This window comes from Salminus brasiliensis, chromosome 3 (assembly GCF_030463535.1).
Source record: "Salminus brasiliensis chromosome 3, fSalBra1.hap2, whole genome shotgun sequence".
Lineage (NCBI taxonomy): Eukaryota > Metazoa > Chordata > Actinopteri > Characiformes > Bryconidae > Salminus > Salminus brasiliensis.
This window is the reverse complement of record NC_132880.1, coordinates 23,013,247-23,029,281: the sequence shown is the minus strand read 5'-3', so window position 1 is coordinate 23,029,281 and position 16,035 is coordinate 23,013,247. Positions and strand designations below refer to the sequence as shown.

Genomic DNA, 16,035 nt, shown 5'->3' with positions numbered 1-16,035 from the left:
ATGTTAGGTCAGTGGTAGTTTTTTCGACTGGCTTGTGGGAGAGCAGAAAGGTTCTGCTCAGTAGACTACATTTAAAAGAGTCTTTCATGTAAGCATTGGTGGTTCAGTGGTAGAATTCTCGCCTGCCACGCGGGAGACCTGGGTCCGATTCCCTGCCAATGCAGCAGTTGCCAGCTTTTAAAATGTTCTACATCATAGGCTATTTTTCTTACATTCTTATTTTGTCAGACCGTTGGAAGGTCTTCTAATATAAAACAGTTTTGTGAAATCTTCCCTCAGCCTGAACACTATTAGCTTATTGAGTGTCAGGAAAAAAATGTTGTGTTTTCAGTGCGAAACATTCCTGAAGTACGTTCATTAAAGTATTAATGCAGAACATTTCTTAAGCATAGTCAGGAAAGCAATATTAGGTCAGTGGAAGTTTTCTCGACTGGCTTGTGGGAGAGCAGAAAGGTTTTTGGAGAGCAGTATACTACATTTCAAATTTGACTTGCAAGTAAGCATTGGTGGTTCAGTGGTAGAATTCTAGCCTGCCACGCGGGAGACCCGGGTCCGATTCCTGGCCAATGCACTGGTTGCCAGCTTTTAAAATGTTCTACATCATAGGCTATTTTTCTTACATTCTTATTTTGTCAGACCATTGGAAGGTCTTCTAGTATAAAACAGTTTTTTGAAATCTTCCCTCAGCCTGAACACTCTTAGCTGTTTTTGTGTCAATAAAAATGTTTGTGTTTTCAGTGCGAAACATTCCTGAAGTATGTTCATTAAAGCATTAATGCAGAACATTTCTTAAGCATAGTCAGGAAAGCAATATTAGGTCAGTGGAAGTTTTTTCGACTGGCTTGTGGGAGAGCAGAAAGGTTTTTGGAGAGCAGTATACTACATTTCAAATGTGATTTGCATGTAAGCATTGGTGGTTCAGTGGTAGAATTCTGGCCTGCCACGCGGGAGACCTGGGTTCTATTCCTGGCCAATGCAGCAGTTGCCAGCTTTTAAAAAGTTCTAAATCATAGGCTATTTTTCTTACATTCTTATTTTGTCAGACCATTGGAAGGTCTTCTAGTATAAAACAGTTTTGTGAAATCTTCCCTCAGCCTGAACACTCTTAGCTGTTTTTGTGTCAATAAAAATGTTTGTGTTTTCAGTGCGAAACATTCCTGAAGTATGTTCATTAAAGCATTAATGCAGAACATTTCTTAAGCATAGTCAGGAAAGCAATGTTAGGTCAGTGGTAGTTTTTTCGACTGGCTTGTGGGAGAGCAGAAAGGTTCTGCTCAGTAGACTACATTTAAAAGATTCGTTCATGTAAGCATTGGTGGTTCAGTGGTAGAATTCTCGCCTGCCACGCGGGTGACCCGGGTCCAATTCCCGGCCAATGCAGCAGTTGCCAGCTTTTAAAATGTTCTACATCCTAGGCTATTTTTCTTACATTCTTATTTTGTCAGACCATTGGAAGGTCTTCTAGTATAAAACAGTTTTTTGAAATCTTCCCTCAGCCTGAACACTCTTAGCTGTTTTTGTGTCAATAAAAATGTTTGTGTTTTCAGTGCGAAACATTCCTGAAGTATGTTTATGAAAGCATTAATGCAGAACATTTCTTAAGCATAGTCAGGAAAGCAATGTTAGGTCAGTGGTAGTTTTTTCGACTGGCTTGTGGGAGAGCAGAAAGGTTCTGCTCAGTAGACTACATTTAAAAGAGTCTTTCATGTAAGCATTGGTGGTTCAGTGGTAGAATTCTCGCCTGCCACGCGAGAGACCAGGGTCCGATTCCCGGCCAATGCAGCAGTTGCCAGCTTTTAAAATGTTCTACATCATAGGCTATTTTTCTTACATTCTTATTTTGTCAGACCGTTGGAAGGTCTTCTAATATAAAACAGTTTTGTGAAATCTTCCCTCAGCCTAAACACTATTAGCTTATTGTGTGTCAATAAAAAAAGTTTGTGCTTTCAGTGCGAAACATTCCTGAAGTATGTTCATTAAAGCATTAATGCAGAACATTTCTTAAGCATAGTCAGGAAAGCAATGTTAGGTCAGTGGAAGTTTTTTCGACTGGCTTGTGGGAGAGCAGAAAGGTTTTTGGAGAGCAGTAGACTACATTTCAAATGTGACTTGCATGTAAGCATTGGTGGTTCAGTGGTAGAATTCTTGCCTGCCACGCGGGAGACCAGGGTCCGATTCCCAGCCAATGCAGCAGTTGCCAGCTTTTAAAATGTTCTACATCATAGGCTATTTTTCTTACATTCTTATTTTGTCAGACCATTGGAAGGTCTTCTAATATAAAACAGTTTTGTGAAATCTTCCCTCAGCCTGAACACTCTTAGCTGTTTTTGTGTCAATAAAAATGTTTGTGTTTTCAGTGCGAAACATTCCTGAAGTATGTTCATGAAAGCATTAATGCAGAACATTTCTTAAGTATAGTCAGGAAAGCAATGTTAGGTCAGTGGTAGTTTTTTCGACTGGCTTGTGGGAGAGCAGAAAGGTTCTGCTCAGTAGACTACATTTAAAAGAGTCTTTCATGTGAGCATTGGTGGTTCAGTGGTAGAATTCTCGCCTGCCACGCGGGAGACCCGGGTCAGATTCCCGGCCAATGCAGCAGTTGCCAGCTTTTAAAATGTTCTACATCATAGGCTATTTTTCTTACATTCTTATTTTGTCAGACCGTTGGAAGATCTTCTAATATAAAACAGTTCTGTGAAATCTTCCCTCAGCCTGAACACTATTAGCTTATTGTGTGTCAATAAAAAAAGTTTGTGTTTTCAGTGCGAAACATTCCTGAAGTATGTTCATTAAAGCATTAATGCAGAACATTTCTTAAGCATAGTCAGGAAAGCAATGTTAGGTCAGTGGAAGTTTTTTCGACTGGCTTGTGGGAGAGCAGAAAGGTTTTTAGAGAGCAGTAGACTACATTTCAAATGTGACTTGCATGTAAGCGTTGGTGGTTCAGTGGTAGAATTCTTGCCTGCCACGCGGGAGACCAGGGTCCGATTCCCAGCCAATGCAGCAGTTGCCAGCTTTTAAAATGTTCTACATCATAGGCTATTTTTCTTACATTCTTATTTTGTCAGACCATTGGAAGGTCTTCTAGTATAAAACAGTTTTGTGAAATCTTCCCTCAGCCTGAACACTCTTAGCTGTTTTTGTGTCAATAAAAATGTTTGTGTTTTCAGTGCGAAACATTCCTGAAGTATGTTCATTAAAGCATTAATGCAGAACATTTCTTAAGCATAGTCAGGAAAGCAATGTTAGGTCAGTGGAAGTTTTTTCGACTGGCTTGTGGGAGAGCAGAAAGGTTTTTGGAGAGCAGTATACTACATTTCAAATGTGACTTGCATGTAAGCATTGGTGGTTCAGTGGTAGAATTCTTGCCTTCCATGCGGGAGTCCTGGGTCCGATTCCCGGCCAATTCAGCAGTTGCCAGCTTTTAAAATGTTCTACATCATAGGCTATTTTTCTTACATTCTTATTTTGTCAGACCGTTGGAAGGTCTTCTAATATAAAACAGTTTTGTGAAATCTTCCCTCAGCCTGAACACTCTTAGCTGTTTTTGTGTCAATAAAAATGTTTGTGTTTTCAGTGCAAAACATTCCTGAAGTATGTTCATGAAAGCATTAATGCAGAACATTTCTTAAGCATAGTCAGGAAAGCAATGTTAGGTCAGTGGTAGTTTTTTCGACTGGCTTGTGGGAGAGCAGAAAGGTTCTGCTCAGTAGACTACATTTAAAAGAGTCTTTCATGTAAGCATTAGTGGTTCAGTGGTAGAATTCTCGCCTGCCACGCGGGAGACCCGGGTCCGATTCCCGGCCAATGCAGCAGTTGCCAGCTTTTAAAATGTTCTACATCATAGGCTATTTTTCTTACATTCTTATTTTGTCAGACCATTGGAAGGTCTTCTAGTATAAAACAGTTTTGTGAAATCTTCCCTCAGCCTGAACACTCTTAGCTGTTTGTGTGTCAATAAAAATGTTTGTGTTTTCAGTGCGAAACATTCCTGAAGTATGTTCATTAAAGCATTAATGCATAACATTTCTTAAGCATAGTCAGGAAAGCAATGTTAGGTCAGTGGTAGTTTTTTCGACTGGCTTGTGGGAGAGCAGAAAGGTTCTGCTCAGTAGACTACATTTAAAAGAGTCTTTCATGTAAGCATTGGTGGTTCAGTGGTAGAATTCTCGCCTGCCACGCGGGAGACCCGGGTCCGATTCCCGGCCAATGCAGCAGTTGCCAGCTTTTAAAATGTTCTACATCATAGGCTATTTTTCTTACATTCTTATTTTGTCAGACCGTTGGAAGGTCTTCTAATATAAAACAGTTTTGTGAAATCTTCCCTCAGCCTGAACACTCTTAGCTTATTGTGTGTCAGGAAAAAAATTTTGTGTTTTCAGTGCGAAACGTTCCTGAAGTATGTTCATTAAAGCATTAATGCAGAACATTTCTTAAGCATAGTCAGGAAAGCAATGTTAGGTCAGTGGTAGTTTTTTCGACTGGCTTGTGGGAGAGCAGAAAGGTTCTGCTCAGTAGACTACATTTAAAAGAGTCTTTCATGTAAGCATTGGTGGTTCAGTGGTAGAATTCTTGCCTGCCACGCGGGAGACCCGGGTCCGATTCCCGGCCAATGCACTGGTTGCCAGCTTTTAAAATGTTCTACATCATAGGCTATTTTTCTTACATTCTTATTTTGTCAGACCATTGGAAGGTCTTCTAGTATAAAACAGTTTATTGAAATCTTCCCTCAGCCTGAACACTCTTAGCTGTTTTTGTGTCAATAAAAATGTTTGTGTTTTCAGTGCGAAACATTCCTGAAGTATGTTCATGAAAGCATTAATGCAGAACATTTCTTAAGCATAGTCAGGAAAGCAATGTTAGGTCAGTGGTAGTTTTTTCGACTGGCTTGTGGGAGAGCAGAAAGGTTCTTCTCAGTAGACTACATTTAAAAGAGTCTTTCATGTAAGCATTGGTGGTTCAGTGGTAGAATTCTCGCCTGCCACGCGGGAGACCCGGGTCCGATTCCCGGCCAATGCAGCAGTTGCCAGCTTTTAAAATGTTCTACATCATAGGCTATTTTTCTTACATTCTTATTTTGTCAGACCGTTGGAAGGTCTTCTAATATAAAACAGTTCTGTGAAATCTTCCCTCAGCCTGAACACTATTAGCTTATTGTGTGTCAATAAAAAAAGTTTGTGTTTTCAGTGCGAAACATTCCTGAAGTATGTTCATTAAAGCATTAATGCAGAACATTTCTTAAGCATAGTCAGGAAAGCAATATTAGGTCAGTGGAAGTTTTTTCGACTGGCTTGTGGGAGAGGAGAAAGGTTTTTGGAGAGCAGTATACTACATTTCAAATGTGATTTGCATGTAAGCATTGGTGGTTCAGTGGTAGAATTCTGGCCTGCCACGCGGGAGACCCGGGTTCTATTCCTGGCCAATGCAGCAGTTGCCAGCTTTTAAAAAGTTCTAAATCATAGGCTATTTTTCTTACATTCTTATTTTGTCAGACCATTGGAAGGTCTTCTAGTATAAAACAGTTTTGTGAAATCTTCCCTCAGCCTGAACACTCTTAGCTGTTTTTGTGTCAATAAAAATGTTTGTGTTTTCAGTGCGAAACATTCCTGAAGTATGTTCATTAAAGCATTAATGCAGAACATTTCTTAAGCATAGTCAGGAAAGCAATGTTAGGTCAGTGGTAGTTTTTTTGACTGGCTTGTGGGAGAGCAGAAAGGTTCTGCTCAGTAGACTACATTTAAAAGATTCGTTCATGTAAGCATTGGTGGTTCAGTGGTAGAATTCTCGCCTGCCACGCGGGTGACCCGGGTCCAATTCCCGGCCAATGCAGCAGTTGCCAGCTTTTAAAATGTTCTACATCCTAGGCTATTTTTCTTACATTCTTATTTTGTCAGACCATTGGAAGGTCTTCTAGTATAAAACAGTTTTTTGAAATCTTCCCTCAGCCTGAACACTCTTAGCTGTTTTTGTGTCAATAAAAATGTTTGTGTTTTCAGTGCGAAACATTCCTGAAGTATGTTTATGAAAGCATTAATGCAGAACATTTCTTAAGCATAGTCAGGAAAGCAATGTTAGGTCAGTGGTAGTTTTTTCGACTGGCTTGTGGGAGAGCAGAAAGGTTCTGCTCAGTAGACTACATTTAAAAGAGTCTTTCATGTAAGCATTGGTGGTTCAGTGGTAGAATTATCGCCTGCCATGCGAGAGACCAGGGTCCGATTCCCGGCCAATGCAGCAGTTGCCAGCTTTTAAAATGTTCTACATCATAGGCTATTTTTCTTACATTCTTATTTTGTCAGACCGTTGGAAGGTCTTCTAATATAAAACAGTTTTGTGAAATCTTCCCTCAGCCTAAACACTATTAGCTTATTGTGTGTCAATAAAAAAAGTTTGTGCTTTCAGTGCGAAACATTCCTGAAGTATGTTCATTAAAGCATTAATGCAGAACATTTCTTAAGCATAGTCAGGAAAGCAATGTTAGGTCAGTGGAAGTTTTTTCGACTGGCTTGTGGGAGAGCAGAAAGGTTTTTGGAGAGCAGTAGACTACATTTCAAATGTGACTTGCATGTAAGCATTGGTGGTTCAGTGGTAGAATTCTTGCCTGCCACGCGGGAGACCAGGGTCCGATTCCCAGCCAATGCAGCAGTTGCCAGCTTTTAAAATGTTCTACATCATAGGCTATTTTTCTTACATTCTTATTTTGTCAGACCATTGGAAGGTCTTCTAATATAAAACAGTTTTGTGAAATCTTCCCTCAGCCTGAACACTCTTAGCTGTTTTTGTGTCAATAAAAATGTTTGTGTTTTCAGTGCGAAACATTCCTGAAGTATGTTCATGAAAGCATTAATGCAGAACATTTCTTAAGTATAGTCAGGAAAGCAATGTTAGGTCAGTGGTAGTTTTTTCGACTGGCTTGTGGGAGAGCAGAAAGGTTCTGCTCAGTAGACTACATTTAAAAGAGTCTTTCATGTGAGCATTGGTGGTTCAGTGGTAGAATTCTCGCCTGCCACGCGGGAGACCCGGGTCAGATTCCCGGCCAATGCAGCAGTTGCCAGCTTTTAAAATGTTCTACATCATAGGCTATTTTTCTTACATTCTTATTTTGTCAGACCGTTGGAAGATCTTCTAATATAAAACAGTTCTGTGAAATCTTCCCTCAGCCTGAACACTATTAGCTTATTGTGTGTCAATAAAAAAAGTTTGTGTTTTCAGTGCGAAACATTCCTGAAGTATGTTCATTAAAGCATTAATGCAGAACATTTCTTAAGCATAGTCAGGAAAGCAATGTTAGGTCAGTGGAAGTTTTTTCGACTGGCTTGTGGGAGAGCAGAAAGGTTTTTGGAGAGCAGTAGACTACATTTCAAATGTGACTTGCATGTAAGCGTTGGTGGTTCAGTGGTAGAATTCTTGCCTGCCACGCGGGAGACCAGGGTCCGATTCCCAGCCAATGCAGCAGTTGCCAGCTTTTAAAATGTTCTACATCATAGGCTATTTTTCTTACATTCTTATTTTGTCAGACCATTGGAAGGTCTTCTAGTATAAAACAGTTTTGTGAAATCTTCCCTCAGCCTGAACACTCTTAGCTGTTTTTGTGTCAATAAAAATGTTTGTGTTTTCAGTGCAAAACATTCCTGAAGTATGTTCATTAAAGCATAAATGCATAACATTTCTTAAGCATAGTCAGGAAAGCAATGTTAGGTCAGTGGTAGTTTTTTCGACTGGCTTGTGGGAGAGCAGAAAGGTTCTGCTCAGTAGACTACATTTAAAAGAGTCTTTCATGTAAGCATTGGTGGTTCAGTGGTAGAATTCTCGCCTGCCACGCGGGAGACCCGGGTCCGATTCCCTGCCAATGCAGCAGTTGCCAGCTTTTAAAATGTTCTACATCATAGGCTATTTTTCTTACATTCTTATTTTGTCAGACCGTTGGAAGGTCTTCTAATATAAAACAGTTTTGTGAAATCTTCCCTCAGCCTGAACACTATTAGCTTATTGAGTGTCAGGAAAAAAATGTTGTGTTTTCAGTGCGAAACATTCCTGAAGTACGTTCATTAAAGTATTAATGCAGAACATTTCTTAAGCATAGTCAGGAAAGCAATGTTAGGTCAGTGGAAGTTTTTTCGACTGGCTTGTGGGAGAGCAGAAAGGTTTTTGGAGAGCAGTATACTACATTTCAAATGTGATTTGCATGTAAGCATTGGTGGTTCAGTGGTAGAATTCTGTCCTGCCACGCGGGAGACCAGGGTTCTGTCCCTGGCCAATGCAGCAGTTGCCAGCTTTTAAAAATTTCTTAAGCATAGTCAGGAAAGCAATGTTAGGTCAGTGGTAGTTTTTTTGACTGGCTTGTGGGAGAGCAGAAAGGTTCTGCTCAGTAGACTACATTTAAAAGATTCGTTCATGTAAGCATTGGTGGTTCAGTGGTAGAGTTCTTGCCTTCCATGCGAGAGACCTGGGTCGGATTCCCGGCGAATGCAGCAGTTGCTAGCTTTTAAAATGTTCTACATCATAGGCTATTTTTCTTACATTCTTATTTTGTCAGACCGTTGGAAGGTCTTCTAATATAAAACAGTTTTGTGAAATCTTCCCTCAGCCTGAACACTATTAGCTTATTGTGTGTCAATAAAAAAAGTTTGTGTTTTCAGTGCGAAACATTCCTGAAGTATGTTCATTAAAGCATTAATGCAGAACATTTCTTAAGCATAGTCAGGAAAGCAATGTTAGGTCAGTGGAAGTTTTTTCGACTGGCTTGTGGGAGAGCAGAAAGGTTTTTGGAGAGCAGTAGACTACATTTCAAATGTGACTTGCATGTAAGCGTTGGTGGTTCAGTGGTAGAATTCTTGCCTGCCACGCGGGAGACCCGGGTCCGATTCCCGGCCAATGCAGCAGTTGCCAGCTTTTAAAATGTTCTACATCATAGGCTATTTTTCTTACATTCTTATTTTGTCAGACCATTGGAAGGTCTTCTAGTATAAAACAGTTTTGTGAAATCTTCCCTCAGCATGAACACTCTTAGCTGTTTTTGTGTCAATAAAAATGTTTGTGTTTTCAGTGCGAAACATTCCTGAAGTATGTTCATGAAAGCATTAATGCAGAACATTTCTTAAGCATAGTCAGGAAAGCAATGTTAGGTCAGTGGTAGTTTTTTTGACTGGCTTGTGGGAGAGCAGAAAGGTTCTGCTCAGTAGACTACATTTAAAAGAGTCTTTCATGTAAGCATTGGTGGTTCAGTGGTCGAATTCTTGCCTGCCACGCGGGAGACCCTGGTTCTATTCCTGGCCAATGCAGCAGTTGCCAGCTTTTAAAATGTTCTAAATCATAGGCTATTTTTCTTACATTCTTATTTTGTCAGACCATTGGATGGTCTTCTAGTATAAAACAGTTTTGTGAAATCTTCCCTCAGCCTGAACACTCTTAGCTGTTTTTGTGTCAATAAAAATGTTTGTGTTTTCAGTGCGAAACATTCCTGAAGTATGTTCATTAAAGCATTAATGCAGAACATTTCTTAAGCATAGTCAGGAAAGCAATGTTAGGTCAGTGGTAGTTTTTTCGACTGTCTTGTGGGAGAGCAGAAAGGTTCTGCTCAGTAGACTACATTTAAAAGATTCTTTCACGTAAGCATTGGTGGTTCAGTGGTAGAATTCTCGCCTGCCACGCGGGCGACCTGGGTCCGATTCCCGGCCAATGCAGCAGTTGCCAGCTTTTAAAATGTTCTACATCATAGGCTATTTTTCTTACATTCTTATTTTGTCAGACCGTTGGAAGGTCTTCTAATATAAAACAGTTCTGTGAAATCTTCCCTCAGCCTGAACACTATTAGCTTATTGTGTGTCAATAAAAAAAGTTTGTGTTTTCAGTGCGAAACATTCCTGAAGTATGTTCATTAAAGCATTAATGCAGAACATTTCTTAAGCATAGTCAGGAAAGCAATGTTAGGTCAGTGGAAGTTTTTTCGACTGGCTTGTGGGAGAGCAGAAAGGTTTTTGGAGAGCAGTAGACTACATTTCAAATGTGACTTGCATGTAAGCGTTGGTGGTTCAGTGGCAGAATTCTTGCCTGCCACGCGGGAGACCAGGGTCCGATTCCCAGCCAATGCAGCAGTTGCCAGCTTTTAAAATGTTCTAAATCATAGGCTATTTTTCTTACATTCTTATTTTGTCAGACCATTGGAAGGTCTTCTAGTATAAAACAGTTTTGTGAAATCTTCCCTCAACCTGAACACTCTTTGCTGTTTTTGTGTCAATAAAAATGTTTGTGTTTTCAGTGCGAAACATTCCTGAAGTATGTTCATTAAAGCATTAATGCAGAACATTTCTTAAGCATAGTCAGGAAAGCAATGTTAGGTCAGTGGTAGTTTTTTCGACTGGCTTGTGGGAGAGCAGAAAGGTTCTGCTCAGTAGACTACATTTAAAAGAGTCTTTCATGTAAGCATTGGTGGTTCAGTGGTAGAATTCTCGCCTGCCACGCGGGAGACCCGGGTCCGATTCCCGGCCAATGCAGCAGTTGCCAGCTTTTAAAATGTTCTACATCATAGGCTATTTTTCTTACATTCTTATTTTGTCAGACCATTGGAAGGTCTTCTAGTATAAAACAGTTTTGTGAAATCTTCCCTCAGCATGAACACTCTTAGCTGTTTTTGTGTCAATAAAAATGTTTGTGTTTTCAGTGCGAAACATTCCTGAAGTATGTTCATGAAAGCATTAATGCAGAACATTTCTTAAGCATAGTCAGGAAAGCAATGTTAGGTCAGTGGTAGTTTTTTCGACTGTCTTGTGGGAGAGCAGAAAGATTCTGCTCAGTAGAGTACATTTAAAAGATTCGCTCATGTAAGCATTGGTGGTTCAGTGGTAGAATTCTTGCCTGCCATGCGGGAGACCCGGGTCCGATTCCCGGCCAATGCAGCAGTTGCCAGCTTTTAAAATGTTCTACATCATAGGCTATTTTTCTTACATTCTTATTTTGTCAAACCGTTGGAAGGTCTTCTAATATAAAACAGTTTTGTGAAATCTTCCCTCAGCCTGAACACTATTAGCTTATTGAGTGTCAGGAAAAAAATGTTGTGTTTTCAGTGCGAAACATTCCTGAAGTATGTTCATTAAAGCATTAATGCAGAACATTTCTTAAGCATAGTCAGGAAAGCAATGTTAGGTCAGTGGAAGTTTTTTCGACTGGCTTGTGGGAGAGCAGAAAGGTTTTCGGAGAGCAGTATACTACATTTCAAATGTGACTTGCATGTAAGTATTGGTGGTTCAATGGTAGAAGTCTCGCCTGCCACGCAGGAGACCAGGGTCAGATTCCCGGCCAATGCAGCGGTTGCCAGCTTTTAAAATGTTCTACATCATAGGCTATTTTTCTTACATTCTTATTTTGTCAGACCGTTGGAAGGTCTTCTTATATAAAACAGTTTTGTGAAATCTTCCCTCAGCCTGAACACTCTTAGCTGTTTTTGTGTCAATAAAAATGTTTGTGTTTTCAGTGCGAAACATTCCTGAAGTATGTTCATTAAAGCATTAATGCAGAAAATTTCTTAAGCATAGTCAGGAAAGCAATATTAGGTCAGTGGAAGTTTTTTCGACTGGCTTGTGGGAGAGCAGAAAGGTTTTTGGAGAGCAGTAGACTACATTTCAAATGTGACTTGCATGTAAGCATTGGTGGTTCAGTGGTAGAATTCTTGCCTACCACGCGGGAGACCGGGGTCCGATTCCTGGCCAATGCAGCAGTTGCCAGCTTTTAAAAAGTTCTAAATCATAGGCTATTTTTCTTACATTCTTATTTTGTCAGACCATTGGAAGGTCTTCTAGTATAAAACAGTTTTGTGAAATCTTCCCTCAGCCTGAACACTCTTAGCTGTTTTTGTGTCAATAAAAATGTTTGTGTTCTCAGTGCGAAACATTCCTGAAGTATGTTACTTAAAGCATTAATGCAGAACATTTCTTAAGCATAGTCAAGAAAGCAATGTTAGGTCAGTGGAAGTTTTTTCGACTGGCTTGTGGGAGAGCATAAAGGTTTTCGGAGAGCAGTATACTACATTTCAAATGTGGCTTGCATGTAAGCATTGGTGGTTCAGTGGTAGAATTCTCGCCTGCCATGCGGGAGACCCAGGTCTGATTCCCGGCAAATGCAGCAGTTGCCAGCTTTTAAAATGTTTTACATCATAGGCTATTTTTCTTACATTCTTATTTTGTCAGACCATTGGAAGGTCTTCTAGTATAAAACAGTTTTGTGAAATCTTACCTCAGCCTGAACACTATTAGCTTATTGTGTGTCAATAAAAAAAGTTTGTGTTTTCAGTGCGAAACATTCCTGAAGTATGTTCATTAAAGCATTAATGCAGAACTTTTTTTAAGCATAGTCAGGAAAGCAATATTAGGTCAGTGGAAGTTTTTTCGATTGGCTTGTGGGAGAGCAGAAAGGTTTTTGGAGAGCAGTATACTACATTTCAAATGTGACTTGCGTGTAAGCGTTGCTGGTTCAGTGGTAGAATTCTCGCCTGCCACGCGGGAGACCGGGGTTCGATTCCCGGCCAATGCAGCAGTTGCCAGCTGTAAGCATTGGTGGTTCAGTGGTAGAATTCTCGCCTGCCATGCGGGAGACCCAGGTCCGATTCCCGGCCAATGCAGCACTTGCCAGCTTTTAAAATGTTTTACATCATAGGCTATTTTTCTTACATTCTTATTTTGTCAGACCATTATAAGGTCTTCTAGTATAAAACAGTTTTGTGAAATCTTCCCTCAGCCTGAACACTCTTAGCTGTTTTTGTGTCAATAAAAATGTTTGTGTTTTCAGTGCGAAACATTCCTGAAGTATGTTCATTAAAGCATTAATGCAGAACATTTCTTAAGCATAGTCAGGAAAGCAATGTTAGGTCAGTGGTAGTTTTTTCGACTGGCTTGTGGGAGAGCAGAAAGGTTCTGCTCAGTAGACTACATTTAAAAGAGTCTTTCATGTAAGCATTGGTGGTTCAGTGGTAGAATTCTCGCCTGCCACGCGGGAGACCCGGGTCTGATTCCCGGCCAATGCAGCAGTTGCCAGCTTTTAAAATGTTCTACATCATAGGCTATTTTTCTTACGTTCTTATTTTGTCAGACCATTGGAAGGTCTCCTAGTATAAAACAGTTTTGTGAAATCTTACCTCAGCCTGAACAATATTAGCTTATTGTGTGTCAATAAAAAAAGTTTGTGTTTTCAGTGCGAAACATTCCTGAAGTATGTTCATTAAAGCATTAATGCAGAACATTTCTTAAGCATAGTCAGGAAAGCAATGTTAGGTCAGTGGAAGTTTTTTCGACTGGCTTGTGGGAGAGCATAAAGGTTTTTGGAGAGCAGTAGACTACATTTCAAATGTGACTTGCATGTAAGCGTTGGTGGTTCAGTGGTAGAATTCTTGCCTGCCACGCGGGAGACCCGGGTCCGATTCCCGGCCAATGCAGCATTTGCCAGCTTTTAAAATGTTCTACATCATAGGCTATTTTTCTTACATTCTTATTTTGTCAGACCATTGGAAGGTCTTCTAGTATAAAACAGTTTTGTGAAATCTTCCCTCAGCATGAACACTCTTAGCTGTTTTTGTGTCAATAAAAATGTTTGTGTTTTCAGTGCGAAACATTCCTGAAGTATGTTCATTAAAGCATTAATGCAGAACAATTCTTAAGCATAGTCAGGAAAGCAATGTTAGGTCAGTGGTAGTTTTTTCGACTGGCTTGTGGGAGAGCAGAAAGGTTCTGCTCAATAGACTACATTTAAAAGAGTCTTTCATGTAAGCATTGGTGGTTCAGTGATAGAATTCTCGGCTGCCACGTGGGAGACCGGGGTCCGATTCCCGGCCAATGCAGCATTTCCCATTTTTTAAAATGTTCTACATCATAGGCTATTTTTCTTACATTCTTATTTTGTCAGACCGTTGGAAGGTCTTCTTATATAAAACAGTTTTGTGAAATCTTCCCTCAGCCTGAACACTCTTAGCTGTTTTTGTGTCAATAAAAATGTTTGTGTTTTCAGTGCGAAACATTCCTGAAGTATGTTCATTAAAGCATTAATGCAGAAAATTTCTTAAGCATAGTCAGGAAAGCAATATTAGGTCAGTGGAAGTTTTTTCGACTGGCTTGTGGGAGAGCAGAAAGGTTTTTGGAGAGCAGTAGACTACATTTCAAATGTGACTTGCATGTAAGCATTGGTGGTTCAGTGGTAGAATTCTTGCCTACCACGCGGGAGACCGGGGTCCGATTCCTGGCCAATGCAGCAGTTGCCAGCTTTTAAAAAGTTCTAAATCATAGGCTATTTTTCTTACATTCTTATTTTGTCAGACCATTGGAAGGTCTTCTAGTATAAAACAGTTTTGTGAAATCTTCCCTCAGCCTGAACACTCTTAGCTGTTTTTGTGTCAATAAAAATGTTTGTGTTCTCAGTGCGAAACATTCCTGAAGTATGTTACTTAAAGCATTAATGCAGAACATTTCTTAAGCATAGTCAAGAAAGCAATGTTAGGTCAGTGGAAGTTTTTTCGACTGGCTTGTGGGAGAGCATAAAGGTTTTCGGAGAGCAGTATACTACATTTCAAATGTGGCTTGCATGTAAGCATTGGTGGTTCAGTGGTAGAATTCTCGCCTGCCATGCGGGAGACCCAGGTCCGATTCCCGGCCAATGCAGCAGTTGCCAGCTTTTAAAATGTTTTACATCATAGGCTATTTTTCTTACATTCTTATTTTGTCAGACCATTGGAACGTCTTCTAGTATAAAACAGTTTTGTGAAATCTTACCTCAGCCTGAACACTATTAGCTTATTGTGTGTCAATAAAAAAAGTTTGTGTTTTCAGTGCGAAACATTCCTGAAGTATGTTCATTAAAGCATTAATGCAGAACTTTTTTTAAGCATAGTCAGGAAAGCAATATTAGGTCAGTGGAAGTTTTTTCGATTGGCTTGTGGGAGAGCAGAAAGGTTTTTGGAGAGCAGTATACTACATTTCAAATGTGACTTGCGTGTAAGCGTTGCTGGTTCAGTGGTAGAATTCTCGCCTGCCACGCGGGAGACCGGGGTTCGATTCCCGGCCAATGCAGCAGTTGCCAGCTGTAAGCATTGGTGGTTCAGTGGTAGAATTCTCGCCTGCCATGCGGGAGACCCAGGTCTGATTCCCGGCCAATGCAGCACTTGCCAGCTTTTAAAATGTTTTACATCATAGGCTATTTTTCTTACATTCTTATTTTGTCAGACCATTATAAGGTCTTCTAGTATAAAACAGTTTTGTGAAATCTTCCCTCAGCCTGAACACTCTTAGCTGTTTTTGTGTCAATAAAAATGTTTGTGTTTTCAGTGCGAAACATTCCTGAAGTATGTTCATTAAAGCATTAATGCAGAACATTTCTTAAGCATAGTCAGGAAAGCAATGTTAGATCAGTGGTAGTTTTTTCGACTGGCTTGTGGGAGAGCAGAAAGGTTCTGCTCAGTAGACTACATTTAAAAGAGTCTTTCATGTAAGCATTGGTGGTTCAGTGGTAGAATTCTCGCCTGCCACGCGGGAGACCCGGGTCCGATTCCCGGCCAATGCAGCAGTTGCCAGCTTTTAAAATGTTCTACATCATAGGCTATTTTTCTTACGTTCTTATTTTGTCAGACCATTGGAAGGTCTCCTAGTATAAAACATTTTTGTGAAATCTTACCTCAGCCTGAACACTATTAGCTTATTGTGTGTCAATAAAAAAAGTTTGTGTTTTCAGTGCGAAACATTCCTGAAGTATGTTCATTAAAGCATTAATGCAGAACATTTCTTAAGCATAGTCAGGAAAGCAATGTTAGGTCAGTGGAAGTTTTTTCGACTGGCTTGTGGGAGAGCAGAAAGGTTTTTGGAGAGCAGTAGACTACATTTCAAATGTGACTTGCATGTAAGCGTTGGTGGTTCAGTGGTAGAATTCTTGCCTGCCACGCGGGAGACCCGGGTCCGATTCCCGGCCAATGCAGCATTTGCCAGCTTTTAAAATGTTCTACATCATAGGCTATTTTTCTTACATTCTTATTTTGTCAGACCATTGGAAGGTCTTCTAGTATAAAACAGT

General features: G+C 40.1%; 5 non-coding genes across 5 annotated transcripts; all 5 read left to right on the top strand.

The window, feature by feature from the left end:
- Nucleotides 1-4,140: 4,140 nt before the first annotated feature.
- On the top strand, nt 4,141-4,211 carry trnag-gcc (transfer RNA glycine (anticodon GCC)). Its single transcript has one exon. It is a non-coding gene; the product is annotated as a tRNA-Gly (tRNA).
- Nucleotides 4,212-4,945: 734 nt separating this feature from the next.
- Nucleotides 4,946-5,016, top strand: trnag-gcc (transfer RNA glycine (anticodon GCC)). Its single transcript has one exon. It is a non-coding gene; the product is annotated as a tRNA-Gly (tRNA).
- A 739-nt stretch (nt 5,017-5,755) lies between these two features.
- Nucleotides 5,756-5,826, top strand: trnag-gcc (transfer RNA glycine (anticodon GCC)). Its single transcript has one exon. It is a non-coding gene; the product is annotated as a tRNA-Gly (tRNA).
- Nucleotides 5,827-10,416: 4,590 nt separating this feature from the next.
- trnag-gcc (transfer RNA glycine (anticodon GCC)) lies at nt 10,417-10,487 on the top strand. The gene has a single exon. It is a non-coding gene; the product is annotated as a tRNA-Gly (tRNA).
- Nucleotides 10,488-15,460: 4,973 nt separating this feature from the next.
- Nucleotides 15,461-15,531, top strand: trnag-gcc (transfer RNA glycine (anticodon GCC)). The gene has a single exon. It is a non-coding gene; the product is annotated as a tRNA-Gly (tRNA).
- The last annotated feature ends 504 nt before the right edge of the window (nt 15,532-16,035 follow it).